This window comes from Mustela nivalis, assembly GCF_964662115.1.
Source record: "Mustela nivalis genome assembly, chromosome: 15".
Classification (NCBI taxonomy): Eukaryota; Metazoa; Chordata; class Mammalia; order Carnivora; family Mustelidae; genus Mustela; species Mustela nivalis.
This window is the reverse complement of record NC_139034.1, coordinates 67502089-67529150: the sequence shown is the minus strand read 5'-3', so window position 1 is coordinate 67529150 and position 27062 is coordinate 67502089. Positions and strand designations below refer to the sequence as shown.

General features: G+C 33.2%; 1 long non-coding RNA gene across 1 annotated transcript; it reads right to left on the bottom strand.

Moving 5' to 3' along the window:
* Window positions 1-1736: 1736 nt before the first annotated feature.
* On the bottom strand, window positions 1737-26528 carry LOC309848663. The gene is made up of 4 exons (XR_014303194.1): window positions 26406-26528; window positions 26093-26269; window positions 16426-16578; window positions 1737-3095 (listed from the first exon to the last, which is right to left on the bottom strand). It is a non-coding gene; the product is annotated as an uncharacterized lncRNA (long non-coding RNA).
* Window positions 26529-27062: the final 534 nt, after the last annotated feature.

The window sequence follows — 27062 nt, the reverse complement described above, 5'->3', positions numbered from 1 at the left end:
GTGAATCAATTTATTGCTTGTCCAAATGTTGTTTTATTTGCTGACAGAATCTTTATTGCATATAAAGTGCTAGTAAAGAAAAAGGGAATGTATGGAATATGTCTAGCTGTGCAAAAATGTGTAAAAAATTGTGTAAAAATATTTACTTGTAGAGAACTTATATTTTACTTCAATATAAAAATGTTAACATAATTCAAAAAAAGATATAAAAATATATATATATATTTAGAAGTCTTGCCCCGACACTGTATAGACAACTACTGTTCCCTCAACAGCCTCCTTATAAAAATGAATTTTAATTAATTTAGAAAATACTTTAATTTAGTGTAAATATGGGTAGATTTTTATTATGCTCTCCATTTTCTCATATTTTTAGTATGTGATATACATTCTTCTGCTGTAAGATTTCTTTTTTATCACTATCTCTTGGGTTATTTTTATGTCATTACACAAGAGCTTCCTGATTTTTTTTTATGTTGCAGAGTTTAAATTGTGTAAATACAATATATTTAATTTAATATTTCATCTTATTTCATCATGATTGTTTTCAGTCTTTTGCCATTATAAATTATGTTGCAATGAAGAGATCTGTGTATAGATGATTAAGTATGTATGCAGTTATACTTTAAGGGTATATTTCCAGAAGTGGATTGGTGATTTAATGAATGAAGCTGTAACGTTAGTAGCTAGTTCTAATTTGTTCCCATATGGTTGTTTCATGAGCACTCAAAATATCTGAATAAATCTTTCCTTAAAGCCTGGTCAACAGGGTCATCTCTTGAACACAATACATCGCATATTCAAGAATGTATTATGTGAGTGTTTGACCATAATAATTATTTTCTATTGGCATGCAATTGTACTTGCTTTAGAGAAATAATATGCAGGCTGGTATGTTGGACAATCAGAAAGAATTTATCTTGCAATGAATTAGAAGAGAAAGAGAAAAGCCATCATAAAGTGAGTATTTGTGATGTATCAGAAGCTGTGGTAGATACTTCTAACATAGTCATTAATTTCAAGAAGAGCCTGGGGGATTATTACAATTAAGGTTTTTTTTTTTTTTAAAGATTTTATTTATTCATGAGAGAGAGAGGGGGAGAGAGCAAGCACAGGCAGACGGAATGGCAGGCAGAGGCAGAGGGAAGCCCGATGTGGGACTCGATCCCAGGACACTGGGATCATGACCTGAGCCGAAGGCAGCTGCTTAACCAACTGAGCCACCCAGGCGTCCCTACAATTAAGGTTTTAAAACATGAGTCAGAAAGCATACATAACGTTTGAGCGGCATAGTATAGATTTGAGCACAAGCCATTTAAAAAGTCCATGCTTTTTAAATATTTTGATTATTAATTATTATTCTTTTCATCAAGTTTGGAAATTAACTTTTGATTGCTAATTTTTATCTCAAAATATTCTGCAAGATATTTGCAGGTCTGCAAGACATCAAACTTTCAACAGAACAATCACATCTCCAGCATGAATGTTCAAAGAATCAAACTATCTCTGTATCCTGTCCCTCTAGGGATGCTAGATTATAATCACACTGTATGTTAGACTTATAAGGAAAAATGCAAACATAGACAAAACATTTTGTGAAGTTCTTAGAACATTTTTATCTCTAGGCAATTTACTTGGAACCTACTAAGAATTTATTAGATTACGGTGTGAGCTTGAAATCAGAACAAAGATATTTATGTAGCATTTCTAAGCTAACACCCAGTTGCTTGCTCATTCCCTTTCTTTCTGACCTTTAGAGTACAGTTGGTTCCTCGGGGAGGGGGTTCCTCACAGTTATGATTGAAATATCTCTCATGTCCTTTCATCATACCTATAGACAGTATACAAATTATTAAATCATATAAAAATAAAAGCAAGAGTATAAGGGGTACACGATTTAGAAAAGAAAGAGCAATGTCAGAGAAATGAATAAGGAGGACATGGGGAAGGAACACAAAGGTTGTTAAGTTCTAATTTATTTTAATTGTTCTAATATTCAGATATATGTTACTTTTTTAACTATAAACAATTAGTAGATAGATGATAGATAAATAGAGACAGATATGGGCTTGCATGAAATAAGGATGAATGTAAATAGGATTAATTCCATTCTGTGAACTTAAAATCCATCAAAAGTAAAAGTGAAAAAAGGAAAAAATTAATTATTTAGATTTTAGCTGAATGAGTTTCCATGAGGCTACTGCCTGAATGTCATAACTGGAATTTGACCCTTCCTGAATTAATTAGCATATGTGATGCATAAGCTCTTGGTTTTGACACAGATTGCTAATACATTCTATGGTGTTGAATTTGCCTAATTTTTATTTTTCTTTATAGGATTACCTAGTGGGTCTCCAAGTTCCTGGGAAAATAGTGCAATGTTAATATCAACAACAGATACTGTCTGAAATGTGTCAGTCCGAAGGTCTGGTCAATGATAAGAACAGAAAAAAAAAAAAAAAAAAGGTGAGAGAGAGAGTCAGAGAAAAAAATAATTCTAGCATTATTCATGTAGTGTAATGAGATGTATGATCTCTTTGGTCCTAGAGACAGAATATTCAACTAAAGAGATGGATGTGTCAGATTATCAGAAGCTATCATCATTAAAAACCTCCTTATTTCAGATTTCATGTCTACCAAGCAATTCTTGAAAAATATTTCAGCTTCTAATGCAAATCCATCTCAAGAATGCAAGTATATTAATCAGGAGAGAAGTATGTAGTATTTCTTACTGCAAAATAATAAATTGACATTTGAACTTTGATATCAGCCTCCGAGAGCCCTGGTTAATTCAGTCTACCTCTGAAAAACAGATTCAGGTCCAGTGTGTAGGCAAAAAGCCGATTTCTGCCCCAAGTCTCCATACTGCGTTGAGGACATTTTGCCAGAGTAAAGCTGACTTGTGATGTCTCTTGGTCGCGAGCCAACTCACTTCTCCAGATGACACTCTGACTTCCCCTGCTCTTCCTATTCACACTTCAACAGGTTCTACTTGATTGAAGTACCCCCTCAAGCCAGCACAAATGGAGATAACTCTCTTAATTAGAGTTCTCAGTATGTGACTGAAGACCTTCTGTGAAGACACCAATCACAACCTGCAAAGAAAAAGGAAATCAGGTAATGCCTGCTTTGCACTCCTGACTTCCTATCAGTCTACTCTTTCCTTCTGTCTTCTTTCATCTTGCCTATCTGGAGACTAATTTCAAATTCGGGTCTGGCTTCACCTCAAACTTGATGAAAGCAGTCATAGCAAATCACATGCGAAAGAGTAAGGATTGCACTTTTCAATTGCAGCCCCAACATTTGACAGCCCTTAAATTAAGGGAGAATTTTTGTGTTAGGTACTCATTTTGTTACTACTGAAAAATTAAGGCTTTTCCAAATGTATGAAAAAATCTTCAACACTTTGAGTGAATTGGCAAACTTCTCAGCTAGTTTGTAACAAATATCCTGACATACAAGAAAAAATGATACATTTTAAAAGTTGATTCAATAAAGTATTTTTAAGGATGAAAATAGACATAAATTGATATATTTCTTTTTGTGTCCATATAAACTGGTTTACTGAAAAATATTACTAGTCCATCATGTGAACATGGCATAAACATTTACTTAAATACATATTTCTAATTTTACAAAGCAATTTGTGTATGTGTGTGTAAATTTTATATATATTCAATTAGCTGAGGAGGAACAAGGTAATGCTATGCCTTCTTGTCCCAGCTTTCATACCATACACAGGCATCCTTTTCATGGTGGCACATTTTTCACATTTTTGTGATTCTTGTTAGTGATTTTGCTGCTTAACTGGCACCTATGCCTAGGGCTGAAGTGCTGTCTAACTTCTTTTTCTCAGCTCCAGAAAACCCTGATGTTCATTATGGAGGAAATATGTGTGTTAGATAAACTTCATTTAGGCTTGGGTTATAGTGGTATTGGCCATGAGTTTGATGTTAACGAGCCAAAAGTGGTGTGTGTGTGTGTGTGTGTTGCAACAGAAATACACATAAAATAAGCTTATTTACTGATTGATTGACAGTTATTGTAACCAGAGTTTCCCAGGAAGTTAGGGTTAGGGTTAGAAGCAATCATTCAGTATTCACTTATTCAGTATTTGCAGAAACTTTATAGAACATTAACTACCATGAATAATGAGAGTCAACTCTGCACACACATACACATGGCTCACCATGAGTGTGTGTGTATAAACTCAAAAGTTAAGTAATACTTACTATAATTGGAGGGATCTTAATCATATTGAAATGCTTCGTTGTCATCTACCTAAGTACTTTATGGTCTATCTTCTAAATAAATTTAGTATTTATTTAGATGGATTATCCAGTTAGCAACATATTATCTCACTGATAAAAATTAGATAGGGTAAAAAATACAGTAATATAATGTGCAAATGTAAACCACTTGTTTTAGAGATTGTCTTTATGGCCAGCTTTGTTGTAGGCCTATCCTGCTCACTATCCTGCTCACCAAGACTCTGCCCCTTTTCAGCTTTGTAAATCTCCTCCCTCTGGACAAACCTGATTCTAGGAAAAAAGAGGATCTGATTCAAGAAAGACCAGAAGAAACCGATAATTAGAATTCAACTAAATCACGTGGACCATGAAGCATAAAATTAAGTGTTTGAATCTGCTGGTGTCTCTAGAATCTACTTAAGTTTAGAGACATACCAGGCATGACCAAGCTTATTACAATCTTTTTTTTTTCTGATTAATGATAAATTTATTTTAAATATTTATATTAAACCACAACTGCACAACATTCTAATGTTTGCAGAACTATGTTCTTTGAGTAAAGGTCCATGACTTAAATAATTAATGTATTCATCAGGAAATTTGGCTTTGCACCAAACTTCTTTACATGAATAATTGTCTTGACAAAATCTAGGTCTTATACCATGTGGTATTTAAATTCTAGTAAAATTGTTTCTGAATTTCTCATTTAAAATTTTGATTTAGAAGAAACCAGACATTTACTTTTTTGACAGTTCATGATTTAAGGAAATGTAAAATAAATATGCAATGATGAGAAAGTTGTTGGGAAGTTCCATTTTTCACAAAGGGTAAGTAATTTAGACTATTGCAGTTATACTATCTCAAATATAAAATGGCAAGAGAGAGGCTTCCCCTACTTACACCAAAATATTGATGTTTGCAGTAAACTAAATAAGGAAAACATGATATAATTACAGAATTTAATCATTACTTGGTTTTCTCAGATGTTTCACTTTGGATGAAGTGTGACAATATAATTGATGAGAATCTTTCTCTTGTTCATGTATCCATCTTACACACTATGAAAAGGTAATTGTGTGTAGTGGAAAGAAAATAAATATGGGTTGATGCCAATATTTTTTTTTTAAGATTTTATTTAATTGACAGAGAGACATTACAAGTAGGCGGGGGCGAGGGAGGAGGAAGCAGGCTCCCTGCCTAGCAGAGAGCCCAATCCAGGACTCAATCCCAGGACCCTGAGATCATGACCTTAGCTAAAGGCAGAGGCTTAACCCACTGAGCCACCCAGGCAGCCCCGATGCCAATATTTAGATAAGAGCTTAATTCATGGGCATGTTACCTATAGGCAAGTTATTTCAACTCTGATTTGACATTCTTATTTGTATGCTGTGGCAAACAGAGCTAGCTCTTTCACATTATGCACTGGTCTTTCATTCACTTAATAACCACCTACCTCCAATTTTCATCTGACAATTGAATAGGCAGAACAAATACATATTTTAAGTTTCTTAGGATAAATCATCTCATGAGTAAGTCCAGTCTCAAAAAGCACAAGTGGAGTAATATATTCCAGCTTAAGTTGTAGAAGAGTTATAACACACACACTTTTCTTATTCATACTTTTCTATGTATTGTTGCCTGGACTTTGAAATTAGGGTCTATAACAGATGCTAAATTGTGTTTTCAGATTTCACTTTCTCGGAGTTCTCCAATCTTTTAGGAAAAATTTAGGAAATTTAGGAAAAATTGGATTAGGAGGCCAAATTATGTAATTGTGACATAATCAATGAAGTATATGCCTATGGAGCTGTGATTTGATAACTGATAACTAGCATTGTACAATTACGTGAAATATGTTGTCCTTAAAAATTAGAATAGAGTGTATCATTAAGATAACTCTCCATATACAAGACATTTCTTTTTAATTTTAACATTGCCTTTGCCTAAATTCTCAGTGACCACATAGGTATCATTAGGTAGAGAAGGTCCTGTTGAATTAGTGATTACACATCATAAAAAAAAATTGCTAAAGCTTAGAACTCATTAAATTTATATTTTGTAAATAATCATTTAGCCCCAGATCCATAAATAAGAGTTGTTATTAATAATAGAATATTGTTTTGTTATTCCTGTAATAAAGTTGGCATGAAATTTATAGTACCACAGTAGAATGTAATGCATTAAATTAGAAAAAAAGCATAGCTGCATGGCTCAGTCGGTTAGGCAGAAGCCTTTAGCTCAAGTCATGATCCCACGATCCTGGGGTTGAGTCCCACATTAGGCTCCCTGCTCAGTGGAGAGCCTGCTTCTTCCTCTCCCCCTGCCTGTTGCTCTGCCTACTTGTACTCTCTCTCTGTCAAATAAATAAATAAAATCTTTTAAAAAATAATAAATAGGGGCACCTGGGTGGCTCAGTGGATTAAGGCTTCTGCCTTTGGCTCAGGTCGTGATCCCAGGACCCCGAGATTAAGCCTCACATTGGCATCGGGACTCTCTGCTCAGTAGGGAGCCTGCTTCCCTTACTCTTTATTCCTCTCTCTCTGCCTACTTGTGATCCCTGTCTGTCAAATAAATAAATAAAATCTTTAAAAATAAAATAATAAATAAATAAATTGGAAAAACACATGTACAATTCAAGAAGACTAAAGAGTTATAAATATACATAAATATGTAACTATGTCTATCTCACACTCAATATGACAATAAATATTATTGTTGTAAATTTAGAAAATGCTATTTCTCCATGGATTACATTATTTGAGACTCAAACTGATATTTTGAATCTCTTTATATAGTATAGAGATACTTACACTAAGGATTTTGATAGGTATATGCTCAATAAGGATGTACCAGTATTCAGTTACTATAATTAAGTAGGAGAAAATTGAGGCATATTACTAATAATAACAATCCATCTTTATCATTAAGTATATATTTTAAATTATTTTGTGAGGCATTACAAAATGGATTTAGGTATTTGTATCAAAAAGTAGGACATATGAGGGCACCTGGGTGGCTCAGTGGGTTAAACCTCTGCCTTCTGCTCAGGTCATGGTCTCAGGGTCCATGGGAGAGAGTCCCACATCAGGCTCTTTGCTCAGCAGGGAGCCTGCTTCCACCTCTTTCTCTCCCTGCTTACCTCTCTGCCTACTTGTGATCTCTCTTTCTGTCAAATAAATAAATAAAATCTTTTTTAAAAAAAGTAGGACATATGAATCAACAACCTCATTTGGCTTCACAATTAATAAAATATATACATCTTCTTAAATTTAGGTCACTATTTTATTTATAAGGGATTATACAAATTATGTACACATTCAAGTAAATTTATTACAGTTTTTTCAAAATTGTAAGCCACCTGCTGATGCTTTTTAAGCATGGAGCTGAGAATTTGATAGCACTATTGCAACCATATGACATGGTGTGCAGAGCAATTCATTTTCTTCTCAAATGAATGTTTTTCTGTGTACTTCATGAAGCTAGACATGCAGAAAAGCCTGAGAAAATAACTGGTTAGATTCATTTACGCGCTGCAGCAGAGTGAGTCAAGAAAAGGCAAGTTTCCATATCACTCTGAAGTTTGCTGGGAGACCACATATATGTACACATGAGCACATGCTCAAAAAGAATAAAAAGGCCTGCTCAAAATGAGATAAAAGTAGCCAGAAATAAGGTATTTTGTCTAAAGTTTGCTAAAAATCACTCTTTACATGAATATTTTAAAGAGTTGAGACTTAATCACTTAAAATTAAACTATTAATAACCTTTCCCTAGACATGGAAGCAGATCACCTTATCTTTATTTTTTTAAGATTTTATTTATTTATTTGACAGACAGAGATCACAGGTATGCAGAGAGGCAGGCAGAGAGGGAGGGAGAAGCAGACTCACTGCTGAGCAGAGAGCCAGATGTGGGGGTTCACCCCAATACCCTGAGATCCCAGGACCCTGAGATGCCAGGACCCTGAGATCATTACATGAGCGCACCTAGTCTTTAAATATCTCTTGATTTGCCCTATTTTTGATACAATAACCACACAAAATTTTTTTAAAAATAGAGATTCCTTAAGGAAAAGAGTGTTAAACAAACAAGCAATACTTCTTTTAACATAGTTGGAATGAAAGTTTCAGTGTTTGCATATTATTTATGTGTAATAAAATTATCAATTATGTATTTTCAAATTAATTATAAAATGATATTTTAAAGTTATTATATAAATATACAGGAAGATTTTTATAACATCTAAAAATAAAGTGAATGACAGAAAATATTTAGTAAAGAAGTAATGATGTAAAAATCAGGTGGCTGTTTTTAATCCAGAGCCTTTGTAAAATGCCTGCGATATAATGCAAGAGAGACAAATTTTATGATGAGAAAGAACAACTAATTTGTCCAGACAAGAAAAGGAAGGCACTAAATGGAGATATTGTTGTGATAATAATAACTCCATTTTTTTTTAGCATGAGAAAAAATATGTTTAGATTAAAAGGGAGCTTCTGAAAAAAAGTCAGCCTCCACTTGATTGTTGCACAGAAACACTGCAGTATTAATATCAAGGCTTTCCTTATTGCAGACTGATGTACCCAAATGACAAGAATTTGCTTTGATGTGTTTCTAAAAAGGGCAGTAGTGGAGAGAAGAGAGATGTCCTACCCTACACTGAGTGAAAGCTCTCATAATCAACAATTATCAAATTAAATGAAATTAATCAATTAAATGAAAACAAAATAATCAGGGGCCTGGGGTGGCTCAGTTGGTTAAGCATCTACCTTTGACTCAGGTCATGATCTCAGATTCCTGGGATGGAAAGCCTCATGTGTGTCTGGCTCCCTGCTTGGCGGGGAGTCTTCTTCTCCCTCTCCCTGTGTCCCTGCTCATGTTCTCTCACTCACTCACTTTCTCTCGAATAAGTAAATGAAGTCTTAAAAAAAAAAAAAAGAAGAAGAAGAAAAGAAGTCAGTTCTTCTGCAATATGATGAACCGGCTAAGTATTTCTAGAAATTCACTCATTATTCCCCACATTGAAATTCACTTTTGAAAAACTAACCCCCCCAAGACGTCAGTCAATCTATGGAAAGAGCCTAGATGTCCATTAACAGGTGAACAGATAAATAAAATGTGATTATATATATATATATATATATACATATATATATATATATATAATCAGCCATTGAAAAAAGTGAAATCTTGCAATCTGCAATGACATGGATGAAACTACAGGGTATTGGGCTAAGCAAAATAAATCAATCGGAGAAAGACAATTATCATATGATCTCAGTGATATGAGGAATTTGAGAAAGAAGACAGAGGATCATAGGGGAAGAGAGGGAAAAATGGAACAAGACAAAACCAAAGAGGCAGACAAACCACAAGAGACTCAATCTCAGGAAAAAAACTGAGGGCTGTTGGAGGGGATGGGTGCTAGGAGGGATGGACTGGCTGGGTGATAGAAATTGGGGAGGGTATGTGCTGTGGTGAGTGCTGTAAATTGTGTAAGACTGATGAATCACAGGCTTGTATCCCTGAAACAAATAATACATTATATGTTAATAAAAGAAAAAGAAAGAAAAGAAAAACTAAAACCCCAGATGAAGACCATAAAATAAAGATAGGCAGAGCAACAAGAAGCAACATTCATCGGTGCTTACAACAAAGAGTGCTAGAAAGAAACCACCCAAAAGATCCAAACTACCTGGATTTCCTGTTACTTTTATCTCTACTCTACATGAAGCAATGAGCTCACCACCTAATAAAACAAAATTAGAGATTAACATATAAATTTTTGGCAGGCACGAGATCATTTGGACAATCCAGTTTCTGTAAACTCTATTATGAAATAAATTCCTGGAAAACCAGAGGATCTCTTTTTATAGAAGGGGCACCTGGGTAGCTCATTTATCTGAGTGTCAGACTCTTGGCTCTGGTCATGAACTTGGGGTCCTGAATCCAATTTCTACATCAGATTCTGTGCTCTGCTCATCCCACTACCTCTGCTCCTCCCCCTGCTTACACGCTTTCACTCTATCTGCCTCTCTCTCTTTCTCTCTCTCTCTCTCAAGTAAATAAGTAAACAAAAGTCTTAAAAAAATAAAAATATAGAAGACTTTCTGGTTTATTAATTTAAATGGTAAAGACAGTTATAAATAATTAATATAAATGTTCATGACTATAATAGAGTCATCCTAATCAAAAATGGAAAATTCTTGTAAAAAGTACCAATTTGTATTCCATATAAGACCTAAATGGACAATACATATATCTGAGTGGAAAAACATAAGATTGAAAATAATCTCTTTTTTTTGAGAGATAATTGACATATAACCTTATATTAGTTTCAGGTCTACAACACTAATTCAGTATTTATATATATTGTGAGGAGCTCATCCAATAAGTCTAGTTAACATTCATCACCATGGTTACAATTTTTTTTTCTCATGATGAGAACTTTTGAGATTTATTCTCAGCAATTTTCAAATATCCAATATAGTATTACTAACTATAGTCACCGTGCTATACTTTACATCCCCTCTGGCAACCACTAATCTGTTCTCTAAATCTGTAAGCTTTTTTTTTTTCTCTCTTTTTCTGATGCCATATATAAGTCAGGTATTTGCCTTTCTCTGTATGATTTATTTCACTTAACATAATGCCCTCAAGTTTCATCTATGTTATCATAAATGGCCAGAGTTCATTCTTGTTTATGACAAGATAATATTTTTATGTATATATATGTATATATATGCACAATATATAGTATTTTATACATATATGTGTGTGTATACACATACATACATATATATCATATTTTCTTTATATATTCATCCACCAGTGGACACATAGGCTTTTACCATATCTTGTGGATAATGTTGCAATAAACATGAGAGTGTCTATGTCCTTTCAAGTTAGTGTTTTGTTTTCCTTTGGATAAATACCAGAGTTGGGATTTCTGGGTTACATGGTAGTTCTGTTCTTAATAATTTTTAGGAAACTCCATACAGCTGCACTATTTTACAGTCCCACCAACAGTATAGTAGTTTTTTCACATTCTAGCTAAAGTTTATCTATTTTTCCTTTGATAAGAACCATCCCAATGTGTATGAGGAAATATTTCACTGCAATTTTAATTTGCATTTCCCTGATGATTAATGATATTGAGCATCTTTTTATGTATATGTTAGCCAATGTATGTCTTCTTTAAATGTCTATTTAAAATCTTTGCCCATTTTTAATTGAGGAATACAATATACATGACTTGTATATATTTTTTCCCATTCCATAGAGTGCTTTTTTATTCTGCTGATTATTTCCTTGTCTGTGCAGAATACTATTAGTTTGTTATATTTCCAATTGTCTATTTTTGTTTTTAGTAATGTCTATTGAAGGAATAGATAAGGAAAATGTGATATTTACAAACAATCGCTATCATTCAGTCTTTAGAAAGAAGAATATCCTACTACATGTGATAACATGTACAAACCTCAAGGATATTATGCAATCTGAAATAAACCAGTCACAGAACAAAAACTATATGATTCCACATTTATGACACATCTAAAATAGAATTATAGAAGCAGAGAGGCAAATAATGGTTGTCAGGAGCTGGGAATAGGGTAAATGGGAGTTGCTATTCAACATATAGAATGTTTCAGCTCTGCAAAATGAATGATAATCTGAAGAACTACTGTACAACATTGTTCCTATAGTTAACAGCACTGTATTATGCATTAAAAAAAATAAGTAGTGTCACTCATGTTGAGTTTTTTACCATGACGGAAAGAAAAATAGACGAAAGAGGCAGAAGGAATCTTTTGGATGTGATGGATATATTTATGACCACCATAGTGGAGTATGTTTCATGGGTGTATATATATGTCAAAACTTATGAAATTGCATAATTTAAATATTGGAGTTTTTATGTCAATTATACCACAATAAAGCTGTTAAAAATGAATTTTATTTGATATGTGAATAAGCACAGTGTTATTTCAGTGGAAGAATGTGTTCATCACTCTGTGGTACATGTGATATATTTAGTAAAGGTCATATGTATAAAAAATTTTTTGAAGTGCCAGAATTTTGTTTTTTTTTCAGGCAATTGTTTCAGGGAATTAATGTGTTCACTACACTGTGCTATGTGTAATACCCTAAGTGAAAACACATGTGCAAACACATAATAAATGGAATCTACTGTATTAATGAAGTAAAGAACACAATCCCATCATCATATCAACTAATGTAGCAACAACAAAAACTTAAGAGTCACTCATGATAGATGCTCAGAGAAATGAGGATACAGGAGAAATTCCTCAACTTGGAAAAAAAATCATCTACAATAAAACATATATTGCTAGCATTACACAATGTGGTGAAAGTCTAAATGCTTCTCCACTAAGATCAGGAACAAGGTAAGGATGTCCACTCCCACTACTCTTATTCAACATAGTGCTGGAAATTAAGCCAGTGCGGTAAATCAGAAAAATTGATAAAAAAAATTCAGACTGGAAAACAAATAAAACTGTCTGTATTCAACAGATGACATCACATCTACATGGAAAAGTTCAAGGAATCTCAAGACAAACAAACCAAACCAAGCAAATGAGTAAAAACTTTGAGAACCAATCTGTGAGTTTAAAAAGTCCCAGATATCTCATACAGAGATAAATTGTATTTCTCTTTTAAACCTTTTTAAACCTTGACTTTTAAAATTTAATACCATTTATAATATCTAAAAATATGATATACAATTCTAACAAAAAATGTACAGACCTATATGGCAAAAACACCACAGTGCTGATGAAATAAATCACAGAGGATCTAAACGAATAAAGAGGTATTCTATATTCATAGATTGGAGAGTTCAATATAGTATAGATGTCATTTCTCCCCAAATGGATATACAGCTTCAGTGAGATTCCTAACCAAACCCCCAGCACAAATACTTGTGGATATAGACAAGATTGTTTGAAAATTTAAGTGGAAAGAGAAAAGAATTGGAATAACAAAAAAGTTTTTTTGAAAAAGAAAAATGAGACCTAGGAATCGTTATATGAAATTTCAAGATTTTTCATATAGTGTGAGTGGTTGAAGGATAGACGTTAAAACAACGGTGCAAAAAAAAAAAAAAAAGAGTTCATAGATATATACCCCATTGATTTTTAGCGAAGATGCGAAGGCAGTTTAATGCAGGAAAAACAGCCTTTTCAACAAATGCGGTGAAAAAAGTGGAAATTCATTGGCTAAAAAAATCATTTGAAAGAAGTTTCTCATGTTACACAAAAATTAACTCAAAATCAATCATGGATTGAAGAGTAAAACTCAAAACACTTTAAAATTAGAAAAAAATTGGGGAAGAAACTTCAGGATCTAGGCGTAAGACAAAGTTCTTATACAGGTGGTTAAAAAAAAATCTGTAAGAGAAAAAAAACACATATATAAGCTGGACTTATTTAAAATGAAAAATTGTCGTGAAAGACACTATTAAGAGAATGAAAGAAAAATTACAGAGTGGGAGAATTATTTGAAAGCCACATATTTGAAGGACAAGTCTTTAGAATATATAAAAAACTCTCAAAACAAAATATTATAAAAAACAAATAATTCCTTTAGAATATGGGCAAAAAGTGTGAAGAAAAATTTATAGAGATTAGAAAAACATGAAAAAATATTCAACATTTTTGATCACAAAGGAAATATAAAACTATGATGAGATATCATTACACAACTATTAGAATGACTAAAATAGAAAAATTATGACAACGTGTAATGCTGACAAGAATGTGGGGAAACTAGAATACATATAAACTATTAGTGGGAATATAAAACATTAAAACCACCAAATAAGACAGGTAGGCAGTTACTTAAAAAACTAATCATAATAACCAAATGATCCAACAATTGCATTCTTAGACATTTATCCCAGAGAAACTGAAGCTTATATTCATACAAAAATCTGTACCTAGCATTCATAGAAGTTTTATTTGTAACAGCTAAGCATGTAAAAGTTAATTTTAAAAATGGAAACAACTGACCTATCTTTCCATTGGTTAAGTTGACCATTAAAGCAATAAACTGTTAGACACTTTTACCAGGAAATAGTACTCAGCAATAAAGGAGAGAGAACAATTGATACATGCAATGAATGATCTGGATAAATCTCCAGAGAATAATAATAATCTAGCTATAATAATAATGAAATGTTTTCCTTATTTGAAGATAAAATTACTCATATAACCTGTATTTCAATGTGTCCATTAAATTAAGATTTATAGGAAATGGTCCCAGTATTTGGCGACATAGCACAGCTCCCTCTTAATCAGTTTCATGAGTCAAGTAATATTGTATAAACTTTTGAATGATTAACCACTGTTTTGTTTTTTCACTTTTTTTAAAAGATTTTATTATTTTATTTGAGAGAGAGAGAGAGAGAACAAGAGAGAGAAAGAAACAGAGAGCACACGAGAAGGGGCGGGTCAGAGGGAGAAGCATATGCCCTGCTGAGTAGAGTCTGATGTGGGACTCCATCCCAGGACTCCAGGTTCATGACCTGAGCCAAAGGCAGTCACTTAACCCCTGTTTTTAAAAGATGTTTTCATATTTAGGACTTTTTTTCAGTTTTTTAAAGCATAAATATGTCTACCTTTTTTCAATATCTAAGAGTACAGGCCCAGAAAGAGCCTAGATAGAGCTGTTTTCTTCTTTCTTTCTTTCTTTCTTTCTTTCTTTCTTTCTTTCTTTCTTTCTTTCTTTCTTTCTCTCTCTCTCTCTCTCTCTCTCTCTCTCTTTCTTTCTTTCTTTCTTTCTTTCTTTCATTATGTTCAGTTAGCTATAATGTTCAATGATTCATTAGTTGCATATAACACCCAGTGCTCACCTTAATGAGCCCTCCTTAGTGCCCTCCTTAGTACCCATCACCTTGTTACGCCCTCCCCCTCCTCTCCTCTGAAACCCTCAGTCTGTTTCCCAGGGTCCATAGTCTCTCATGGTTCATCTCCCTCTCAGATTTCTTCCCTTTCAGATTTCCCTTCTTTCCTCTATGGTCCCCCAAACTATTGCTTATGTCCCACATATGAGTGAATCCATATGATAATTGTCTTTCTCTGATTGACTTACTTCACTTAGCATAATCACCTCCAGTTCCATCCATGTCAATGCAAATGGTGAGTATTCATCCACTCTGATGGCTGAATAATATTTCGAACTATGTATGTACCACATCTTCTTTATTACATTCATCTGTTGGAGGGCATCTCAGCTCCTTCTACATTTTGGTTATTGCAGACATTGCTGCTATGGACATTGGGGTGCATATGCCCCTTCTTTTCACTACATCTGTATCTTTAGAGTATATACCTAGTAGCGCAATTGCTAGGTGATAGGGTAGTTTTATTTTTTTTTAACATCTTGAGGAAACTTCATACCAAGAATGACATTATAGATTAAGGGCTGATATCAAATATGTGTAAAGAACTTCTCAAACTCAACACTCAAAAAACAACCCAGCCAAAAAATGGGCAGAAGACATCAACAGACACTTCTCCAAAGAAGATGTACAAATGGCTAACAGACCTATGAAAAAACGTTCAACATCAACATCAATAGCCATTAGGGAAATACAAACCAAAATCACAATGAGATACTACTTTACACCAGATAGAATGGCAAAAATTAATAAAACAGGAAACAACAAACATTGGTGAGGATGTGGAGAAAGGGGAACCCTCTTACACTGTTAGAATTGCAAACTGGCACAGCCACTCTGGAAAACAGGATAAAGCTGTTTTCAAATATAAGTTCCATAACTCATGAGCTGTATGTATTTTAAAGCAAGTTATTTAATTTCTTAAGATTCGTATCTTCATATACAAAATGGACTAAAACAGCAGTGACCTCATAGGATTTTAAATCTGGAATATCTTAAAACTTCTATAAATTGTGTGCATTGTTAATACTTTGTTAGAGAAATTACATTTATTTCTTATATAGAAACGAAGTAATTTGAATGTTTACCAGTTACTTATTATTGGAATAAACATTAGTCATTTAAAATTTTGTCTTGAAAATGTAGTAATTGGACAATTTTATATAGAAATTCCTCAGCTAAAATATTTTTTAAAGCAGAATATGACTGGGCAATTGTCTAAACTAGTTTACATTTTGGGTTAAAATGGATTACCTGCCAAACCAAAGGATCACCAGGCAATTTTCTTTGCTTAATTTCAGTGTGCTCTCTTTCAGATGGCTCCTCCAATGAGCTGTTTTGTCCTACTTGCAAAATCAATCCTGTAGTTCAATCAGAATCACTTTAAATGTTCAAGAAGACTGCACTCTGTCATTTAAAGATCCAAATAGTACAAAATTGAGATAAAGTCCAACTTGTGGTTTTCTCTTATTTTTTGCTGTACCTGAAAAGTTCATTCATTTGTTGTTCATGCATTTGGACCTAAACTACAAAACAACACTTTGCTATATTCAAATGCTTTAGCAATGAATTAACCAGCTATAATTAAGCTTACATCCAAATAATCATAAATAAATTATACAGTTATATATACACATAATTATATATGAAATACACAGTATAAAAATGCATATTGTGCAAGTCAGACAGATTTGTACAGGGCGAAAAGTATACAGAATATACATTGTGACTTTCATTCAACTATTCCCTTCCTTTTTTTTTTTTTTTAAAGATTTATTTACTTATTTGACAGAGAGAGAAAAAGAGATAGTGAGAGAGGGAAAATAAGCAGGGGTGGGGTGAGAGAGGGAGCAGGCTTCCTGCTGAGCAGAAAAAAAAATAAAAAAAAATAAAGTGGTGCCTGGGTGGCTTGGTCATTGGGCGCATCTACCTTTGGTTGGGGTTGTAATCTCAGTATCCTGGTGCTGGGCCCCATATAGGACAACTCCCTTCCTTAAGTATAACCACAGAATAACATACTTTCTTGTGTTATCATTACAAAACAGTTAAAAATGTATAATACATATAATCATATACACATGCAAATACACATATAAAATTATTTTACTTAAATATCACAAAATACATGTATAAACACACATACTATGTCTGATTCACGTAAGTTATTTGCATCTCTTTCTATGTATCTGCTATCTATGTCTATTAGCATTTGGTCATTTGTCATGGCTGCATCATATTAAGATAAATTATTTATAATAATTTGTTTGATGCTACCCTCAATAGACATTAACAATATTTACAAGAATTTTTATTGTTCACAATTTCAACTAATGCTTGAGTTCTTTCTTGTTCATAAATATACATAAAATAATTATGTTCAATCAAATCAGATTATTTTCATACATTTGTAAAAGTAAAATGCAAACTTGTAAAATTATTTAAAAATAATTAACTTGTAACTAACAAACAATTACCAATATCTATTTTATAAAAACAGGTTATCGACCTGTACAGACATAGCTCTATGCTGATCTTTAGCATCTATTGGCTACTTTGAGGGTAATATGGATTAGTAATTTATAATATACTATTTAATGTTTAAAATTTCTCCCCAAAAGCACCTGTCCCAATTTGTTTATATTGTTTAGAGAGGTTTACAGCGTGGCTTACCTTGGTTTAACTAGATACACATCTTGGTTAGCCTATATGCACCAGTAAAGCATAAAAAAATTTCCAGAAACTTTTACTGAGGCTCTCCAAAAACCAAGATTCCTTGTATATATCTTGGTGACTTACAATACAGATATGAAGTACATCCTCTATAACTAAGAACATTCCTCAAAGACCCTGTTCTTGTCTGTGGTTTCTTTCTCCTGTTGTACCATATCCTTTCTCTGCATTAAAACTAAAACCTTATGTGAGCAAAATATGTAGAGTATTATGAATTCTTTCAATTACTCAGACCTGTGAAATAGTTGCATATGTGTGTATATGTAAGTTATAGTTAATATATATATCTAACAATATACATGTAAATATCATTATATGATCAGACAATGAACATTATTAGAACAGAGACCACAGTGGAGGCTTTTAAGCAGATTCATAGAGTAAGTCTTGGTTTGCTTTGGTGATTGAAATAATTAAAATTTTATTTTTTAAAGATTATTTAACCCACTGAGCCACCCAGGCACCCCTTTTAAAGATTAATTATTTGGGGGGGAGAGAGAGTATGAGTAAACTTTGGGGGAAAGGCAGAGGGAGAGAATCCTTAGGCAGACTCTACACTGACCAGAGAACCTGGGTTCTGAGATGAAGACCTGTGTCAAAATCAAGAGTTCTCAGATTAACTAACTGAGCCACCCAGGAACCCCCGTATTTGAACATTTTGAAGAATATAACTACCATTCATTTCACCATATCTTGCCATTTTTGTAATTTTAGTGCTGTCTTGAATTACTTCTAATATATCAATATGCATTTGGTAGTTGTGTTTTAAAATTATTTTCAATACACATGAATGCCTATATAATCTTTTCCCATTTATTGGTTCCTTACTTTTATATAATCTTTTTATATTATTCTGCAAACATCTGCTGATTTAAAAAGATAAATTTCTGCATTGGTTTCTTCAGGTATCTCTTTCTTAACAGTTTTTGACTAAAAATAGAAGCTGGTAAATGAGTTTTGCATATGTAGATGGCTTCACCTTAAAGGATACAGGCAAGGGGTATGCCATAGGAAATAGAGGCCTTTCATCTACTGGAATACCTTCATTTTAGGAAACTTCTCAAAATTGCTATCATAGAATATTTATATATGGAAAAACTTGCATTCTGGAGGATCTGAAAGCAAGACAGATTCCTTTACTCCTTTTATTATTGTAGTAGATTGCCAATGGCTATGGTCACCCTACTTCTTGTATTCATTGCCTTGGGTAATCCTCTTGGGCTTTAAGTCTAGTCTCAGTCATGTGAGCTGTTCCAATCAATAGGAATTGTGACCCAATCAGAGACCTGAAATGTTTGTACATTGGGATTTACCTCCCTTCTTACTGCCAACATGTAAATAAACTTGAGTTAGCCTCTTAGATGGCTGGGAATGCCTTTAGAGAGTAGAAATGACCATCCACAAAGTCCCAAGAGTAACCATAATTACAGTCATCTCAGCTGATTTCTGGATATGTGAGTGAGCTCATTCCAGACCATCTAGCTCTACCCACTGGACCTGACAAAAATAATCTCCCAGCCAAACCAATGCATTATGAAAAAATAATAATAATAAATAAATAAATATTTTCTTTTGTTTTGAGCCACTGCATTTTAAGTTGACTCATTTTAGATAGTAAAATCTGATACATGTAGATATTTCTCAAATCTGGACTATTGATATGTTTTTAGGAAATAATTTTTGGGAAGTGCAGACATTTTATGGAAGCACCTGTAAGGATTATTAATTTGCTAATACATTCAGTTGTTAAAATCACAAATATATTTTTACTTTTAATATAGCCCATATAACAAATAAACAACACAGTGATAATCTTTTAGGCATGAACATTTTCCAAAACCAGAAAATAGTTGTTCTTCTTATACCCTTGTGTTTGATTTTCTTTGTCTTGGCCAAGAATACCTAGAGCTACATTGCTATAATCTTTGTGGAACAAGTTGCTTCAATAGCATATGTGTAAAAATAACTAGCATTAAAAAAAAAAAAAACTAACAAAAATTCTCATTAGTTAACTGTTTTTCTTTAATGTGCTTTTTTATAAAACCAAGTTTATAATAATAATCAAGGTTTCATATCTGCCAATGTATGTTACTTTATTAATGCTAAATTTTCTTCAATATGTTCAAAACCCACCATCTGTTTATTGTAATTTCTGATAAAATGGATTGGAATCCACACAATTTTCCAAAAAAAAAACAACTGGTAGGTTAAAAAAAAGTCCACACTACTATTAACATTTTTAATGACTGCCAACTAGAAAGAATTTTTAAAAAATCATATGACATAGATGAGTTAAGATGAAAAGCAAAAATTCCCTGCCCTTATACTCCCACATCCATCCCTCTGACAAAAGGCAGCAATTGAATCATTTCTGTTTTGGGGTTCCAATTAGTTCTCAGGTTGGCTTTATCTTTCTGGCTTAATCTTTCTGACACTCTATATTGCAGAGAAGAAGAGTTCAAGAACTGACTAGTATAGTGACTTCATGATTAGGGCTTTAATTCTGGAGTGTGTTTTCAGTCCCAGGTTTGACCCCTTCCAAGCTTTTACCATGTTTGGAAAATCTCCAGTATTCTGCCTGGAGAACTGACTCCCACTTTCACAGCAGTCTGATATGGAATCTATTTTGGAAAAATGCTTTCTTTTCTCATTTTCATTTGTGAACTCACTTCCAATGGTTTTACACTTAAAAAAAAAAAAGTTAGTATCTTTCATTCTCTTATACCTCTCCCTCAGTAATCTCAGCTTTTGTAAGTTTATTCTCTTTTGCATCATTTTATTTTCATTCTAGTAAGATCTCTTGAGAGCGTATGGAGCAAGATACACATGCCTATTTAGCCATATGCTGGTGAATAAAATAAATATGCACCGAGTACTGATGTTGGAAAAGCTCCACAGTGATGTTGGTAAATAGAGTCACATTTCCTGCCTTTCAGAAAAATTATTTATTTTAAAATTTGCCAGAATCAATACTATATTTAAAACTTTGTTATTTTCAGTTCTATTTGAGATACAATATTTGTATGATTAAAATGAGATCTCTGACCTAAAATTGCCCAATCTTTTCCTCGATATACTTAGTAAACACAAATTGACTATAATAACAAAAGGAGATTAACTAATTAACAACAACATTAAGGCATTGTTTTCCAAAGGGTAACAATATTCGATATGACTAATGAATTTGATGAGGTCAATTCATACATTTCATGACGTTTTGTTCAAGAGATCATGTCTGATGACTTGTTTGCAAACTGTAGATTCAGAAAAGTGAATTAGACATACCATATCATTGGGTTAGTTGCATTCCGTTATGCTGCAAATCTATTAATTATAATTTTAAAAACATGTACAATTCATTTTGAGCATACTGCAATTCATCTTTTTTGCTTGTGAGTACTGTGCCCTTTTGTTCCTGCCATTGTTTGTCTGTTTGTTTTATCAACTGCATCATGCTTAACTGACCATTATTGCTCTAAGTTTTCTAGTTAAGGGACAAACTCTATATTTATTTTCTAATATTGTAATAATATATACTTTTATTCATTTCTGATCTTCATAAATTACCATCCATTATTAGCTGTTTTTTGATCACTTTTATTATTTGGATTATTAGTAACGTTTAATATTTCCAATTCTTCTGAGTTTGTCAGTCTGACTACTTGTGTTATCTCAATGTCACTCATGTATTTATGTATGTGTATACGTGTGTGTGTGTGTGTGTGTATGGTGTTGTTAGTCACCATACAATACATCATTAGTTTTTAATGTAGTGTTCCAAGATTCATCGTTTATGTATAGCACCCATTGCTCCATGCAATACATGCCCTCCTTAATAACCACCACCAGGCTCATCATCTTCCATTCTCCCCCCCCTCTAAAATCCTCAGTTTGTTTCGCAGAGTCCACAGTCTCTCATGATTCGTCTCCCCCCGCCCTGGACCCCCTTCATTTTCCCTTTCCTTCTCCTATTGCCCTCCATGTTTTTCCTTCTGTTCCACAAGTAATTGAAACCATATGATAATTGGCTTTCTCTGCTTGACTTAATTCACTCAGCATAATCTCCTCCAGTTCCATGTATGTTGATGCAAAAGTTGGATATTCATCTGTTCTGATGGCTGAGTAATATTCCATTGTATATATGAACTACATCTTCTTTATCCATTCCTCTTTTTTTTTTTTTAAAGATTTTATTTATTTATTTGACAGAGAGAAATCACAAGTAGACGGAGAGGCAGGCAGAGAGAGAGGAGGAAGCAGGCTCCCTGCTGAGCAGAGAGCCTGATGCGGGACTCGATCCCAGGACCCTGAGATCCTGACCTGAGCTGAAGGCAGCGGCTTAACCCACTGAGCCACCCAGGCGCCCCCCATTCCTCTTTTGAAGGGCATCTTGGCTCTTTCTGCAGTTTGTGGACATTGCTGCTGTGAGGATTGGGATTCATATGACCCTTCTTTTCACTACACCTGTATGTTTGGGGTAAATACCCAGTAGTGCAGTTGCCAGGTGATAGGGTAGCTCTATTTTTAAATTTTTAAGGAATTTTCACACTGTTTTCCAAAGTTACTGCACCAACTTGCATTTCCACCAATATTGTAAGAAAGTTCCCCCTTCTGCACATCCTCCCTAACATTTGTTGTTTCTTGCCTTGTTGATTTTTGCCATTCTAACTAGTATAAGGTGGTATCTCAATGTGGTTTTGATTCGAATTTATGGATGAAAGACCTCAATATGAGACAGGAATCCATCAAAATCCTAGAGAACTTAGGCAGTACCCTCTTCAACATCAGCCACAATGACTTCTTTTAAGACAGGTCTCCAAAGGCAAGAGAAACAAAAGTAAATGAACTTTTGGTACTTCATTAAGATAAGAAGCTTCTGCACACAAAGGAAGCAGTCAACAAAGAGGCAACCCACAGAATGGGAGAAGATATTCGCAAATGACACCACAGCCAAAGGGCTAATATCCAAGATCTATAATGAATTTCTCACAGATAAATTTTTTAAAAGTGATACTTTAATGAGGAAATAATGTGGTTTTATTTTTTTAAGATTTTTATTTATTTGACAGGCAGAGATCACAAGTAGGCAGAAAGGCAGGCAGAGAGAGAGATGGGAAGCAGACGCCCTGGCGAGCAGAGAGCCCAATGTGGGGCTCTATCCCGGGACCCTGAGATCAGAATCTGAGCCGAAGGCAGAGGCTTTAACCCACTTAGCCACCCAGGCACCCCAACAAATGTGGCTTTATATTAGAAAAGTAAAATCACTATCACTATGATTATCACAAGTTAATATGTCTATTTTTAATTTCTAGTGCTGTCTGTCATTGAAATTCAACAAAGTAGAAGGCCTGAGACTTTGAATAAGAGTAACTTATTCAATACTGATTATATTGACAATATTTCTTGTAATTTTTGTAGATTCAATTAGATAAAATACAAGACTGACTATTTAGAAGTTGAAAATCTCTAATTTGTCATAATTGTTCTCCAGTAAGTTTAGTTATATATCTGAAGTTGTCTATAAGAATCATATTGCAGAACTTTGTCTAAGATGTGTAAAATAATCACAAGGAATTCCTAACCATACTGAAGAATGGGGTATATTTTGAGAAGGAGGAAAACGATTTCAGTTTTTAACATGGTAAATTCATTGTGTTTATAGATCTTGAATAATTCTCTATACAGGTCTGGGATTAACCTGCTAAAATTCCCAAATATATCATTTTGATATTTAATATTGTGTTAACTTTTTTATATTACATCACATGAATAACAAACACTGTAGTATAGAGATTTCCAAAATGTTCATTCTACGAATGTGTGTGTATGTATGTGTAGAGAAGGTTGTCACTTTAATTTTCATCTAACATAAGAGAAAAAAGAAAAACTTACATGATAGAATACAGTGTAGTGTAGGTATCTGCATCACGGAGGACAGAAATTCCCAATATCTTAAGCTATCTTTCAGGCAGCATCACTCAGCTATATTTTCTTGACATTCTTGGTTGTCATTAACAGAGTTTATGAAATGTTTATACTGTTAATGGATGCCCAAAACCTGGTGTATTATTTTTCTCTTACTGCCAATATTAAACTGATATAAACTAAGATGATCCTGTAAAACTAGCATCATACATCATTTAACATTTCAGGGAAATACTGCTGTGTACCATCTTAAAAGTAACAAGATAATTCCTTCTCCTTTGCATAGTTAGATGGATGACTACACCTTGAGGATGTAATGTCTTAATGTTCCTAGCAACTTTGCTTATGAAAAATGGCTGTGCCCACTAGACAAACACCATCATGCTGATACAGTAAAGCAAAAATCAATTTATAAGACAAAGTGATATAACCATTTTCCATATATCTATATATATGTGTATATATATATACATATATGTGTATATATGTGTATATTTATATATATGTGTGTGTGTGTGTGTGTATGAACTGACCATGTGTCCATTGGTTTTTACCCTGTAACAGAAAACATGGTAAGTCCTATACTCAAACCTCGAAAAGCTCCTATCACTAAGTGTAGCCAGTATAGTTCTGCTAGTATATTAAAAAAAAAGTTATTCTATCAATGGACATTAATTTACCTGATGGGAGTATGTGTATATTAATTGAGATGAACATGTGAATCTGTCACATGTTTGTGACATAGTAGTCAACCCTAAATTTAGTAGTCAAACCCTAAAAAACAGGGTAGTTGAACCCTAAAAAAACAGGCTTCAAGTATTGAAAAGAACAATCAATATTTTAAAATCATTTTTCCTTAAATAGTTATTAGTGTACCCTTTTAAATTAGTGTAGGTATAGCACATGGGGATATACACCAAATAGTCTCACCTATTATATTGCACTGAAAAATCATATGGGATTTTTAAGTGGACAAATAATGAATTGCCATGGAATGTTTAATGACCAAATAATTCTGCAACTCTTGTGATTAGTCAATAGAAAATACAAACTTGTCTATTTATTTATTTGGCTCCCACTTGATTTTTTTTTCTTTTTTAAGAATTTTAGATCATTAAGAAAAAGGTCCATTATATGTTCCTTTTCTTAATAACTTTACATACAGTTCAGACTCAAGTCTAATTTTGCAAATTCAATCAAAACAATTCTCATAATTAAAACTTCATTTTCATTTAAGACTTTAAAGTTCCTGGTTCACTGTTTTATGATGATATTTCTATACTAAACACAGTATATATATATATATATATTTTAACACAGTATATTTTTTGCTTCATAAGAGGAAGGACCAGAAGTGATATTTGATAAAGAACTAAGAATAATTTATATTGTTAGGTCAAGAATATCATGAAAAATATATATTTTCATTAGCCTTCATGTATAAGGCTAATCTACAAATGGCATAAAATACTTCTATGTAGGCATTATTTTTTTCTTCAGTAATCATCAATTCTATTGAACTGAGCCTATGATTCAGAAGTCATTTGATTGTAGTACATCAACAAGTATTTGATTTTCTCTTTAGTTTGATCAAACACAGGTACAATGAATATGTTAATTTTGTTCTCATTATTGCTAGATTTTTATCTGCCTAAGTCTCAATAATCCTAAGAAACTCTGCGTGTGTGTATTTTATTATATTATAGACCACTTTTCAGAAATAACTTGCTCAAATTGTCTCAATTATGACTGTATCACAATTACAGTGTTTTACCTGTATAGCATATGTAAAATCTGGCATGGAGGTAATTGTTTTTGTGTAACAAAATTGTAACAAAATTTCTGAAATAATACTGGTATCTTAAAAACAAAACAAAACAAAAAAACTTCTTCTGAGTACAACCAAAGCAATTTTACAAATTATTATTTATTTTTGGTGTTTCTTTGCTTTGCTTTTTTGTTATGTTGGAAGAAAATACAAATATTTCGTTTCCATATCTGCAAAAGAGTTCTCATTGTTTCACATAATATTACACAGCTGTTATAATTATGACACACATGCCTAAAACAAAATTAGGATGATAGTTGACTTCTACCTATTAGTAAAATTTATATTTGCTCTAGGCTTGGTATATGTTACCATTCAGACTTAGAATATTATTTTCTCCAATTTTTCAAGACTTTCTGGAGGAAAATGATATGGGAAGAAGATAACAGTAATCCAAAGATTTCCATACCTTAACCCTCAGAAAGGGTAAATACATACCTTCATGACAAAAGAGATTGTGGATATATGATTAAGGTTAAAGACCTGAATATAGTTCTCCTGGGTTATTCAGGTGACCCATTTTTAATCATGTGATCCTTAATGATGGAGAATGAAGACGGAAGGGTAGATCACACAGATACAATGTGAAAAGACATCAAATTACCATCTCTGGCTCTGAAAATAGAAGAAGAAGTCCATGAGTCAGCGAATGTGGGAGACCTGTAGACTCCAGAAAACTTGGACCTACAACTGCAAGAAACTGAATTCTCCCAGGAACTTGAATGAGCAAGGAAATGGATTCTCCTAATACTTTTTAGAAGGGCATGAAGATGTGTCCACACCTTGATGTTAGCCAAGGGAGATCTGTGTCAAACTTGGAGATAGAAAACTGTCATGTAATGAATTTGCTTTAAGAGAACAGATTTGTGGTAATTTGCTCTGGGAGCAATAGAACGCTAATAGAACAAGTATGACATATAATAATCTAAAGAGAATCTTGAGGTGTCTTGGTAGCTCAGTCAGTTAACTGTCTGACTCTTGATTTTGGCTCATTATCTTAGGGTCATGAGAGTGAGCCCTATGTTGGGCTCTGTGTTAAGCAGGGAACCTGCTTTAAGATTGTCTTTCCTTCTCCCTCTGTCCCTCTCCTCATGCTCTCTCTTTCTCTAAAATAATAATTAAATAAATCTTAAAAACATGAATTTTGAAAAACAAATTTTAGAGAATTTGTTACTTTCACATTGATTTTTTTCCTCTTCTTCTTTCCCTATATCTTTTTCCAATTTCCTGTTTTGTTTTATTTTGTTTTCCCCCAGAATAATGTTTGGAAATAACACTTTGAAATTCAAAGGCATTATTTTGTTTTTGATTTTCAAAAATGTTTGCTAATTCTTGGACTCAAATATAGAACTTCTACTTTTCCTAATTGTTATTTATACCTATACTACATCTTCCTTCACTATTGTCT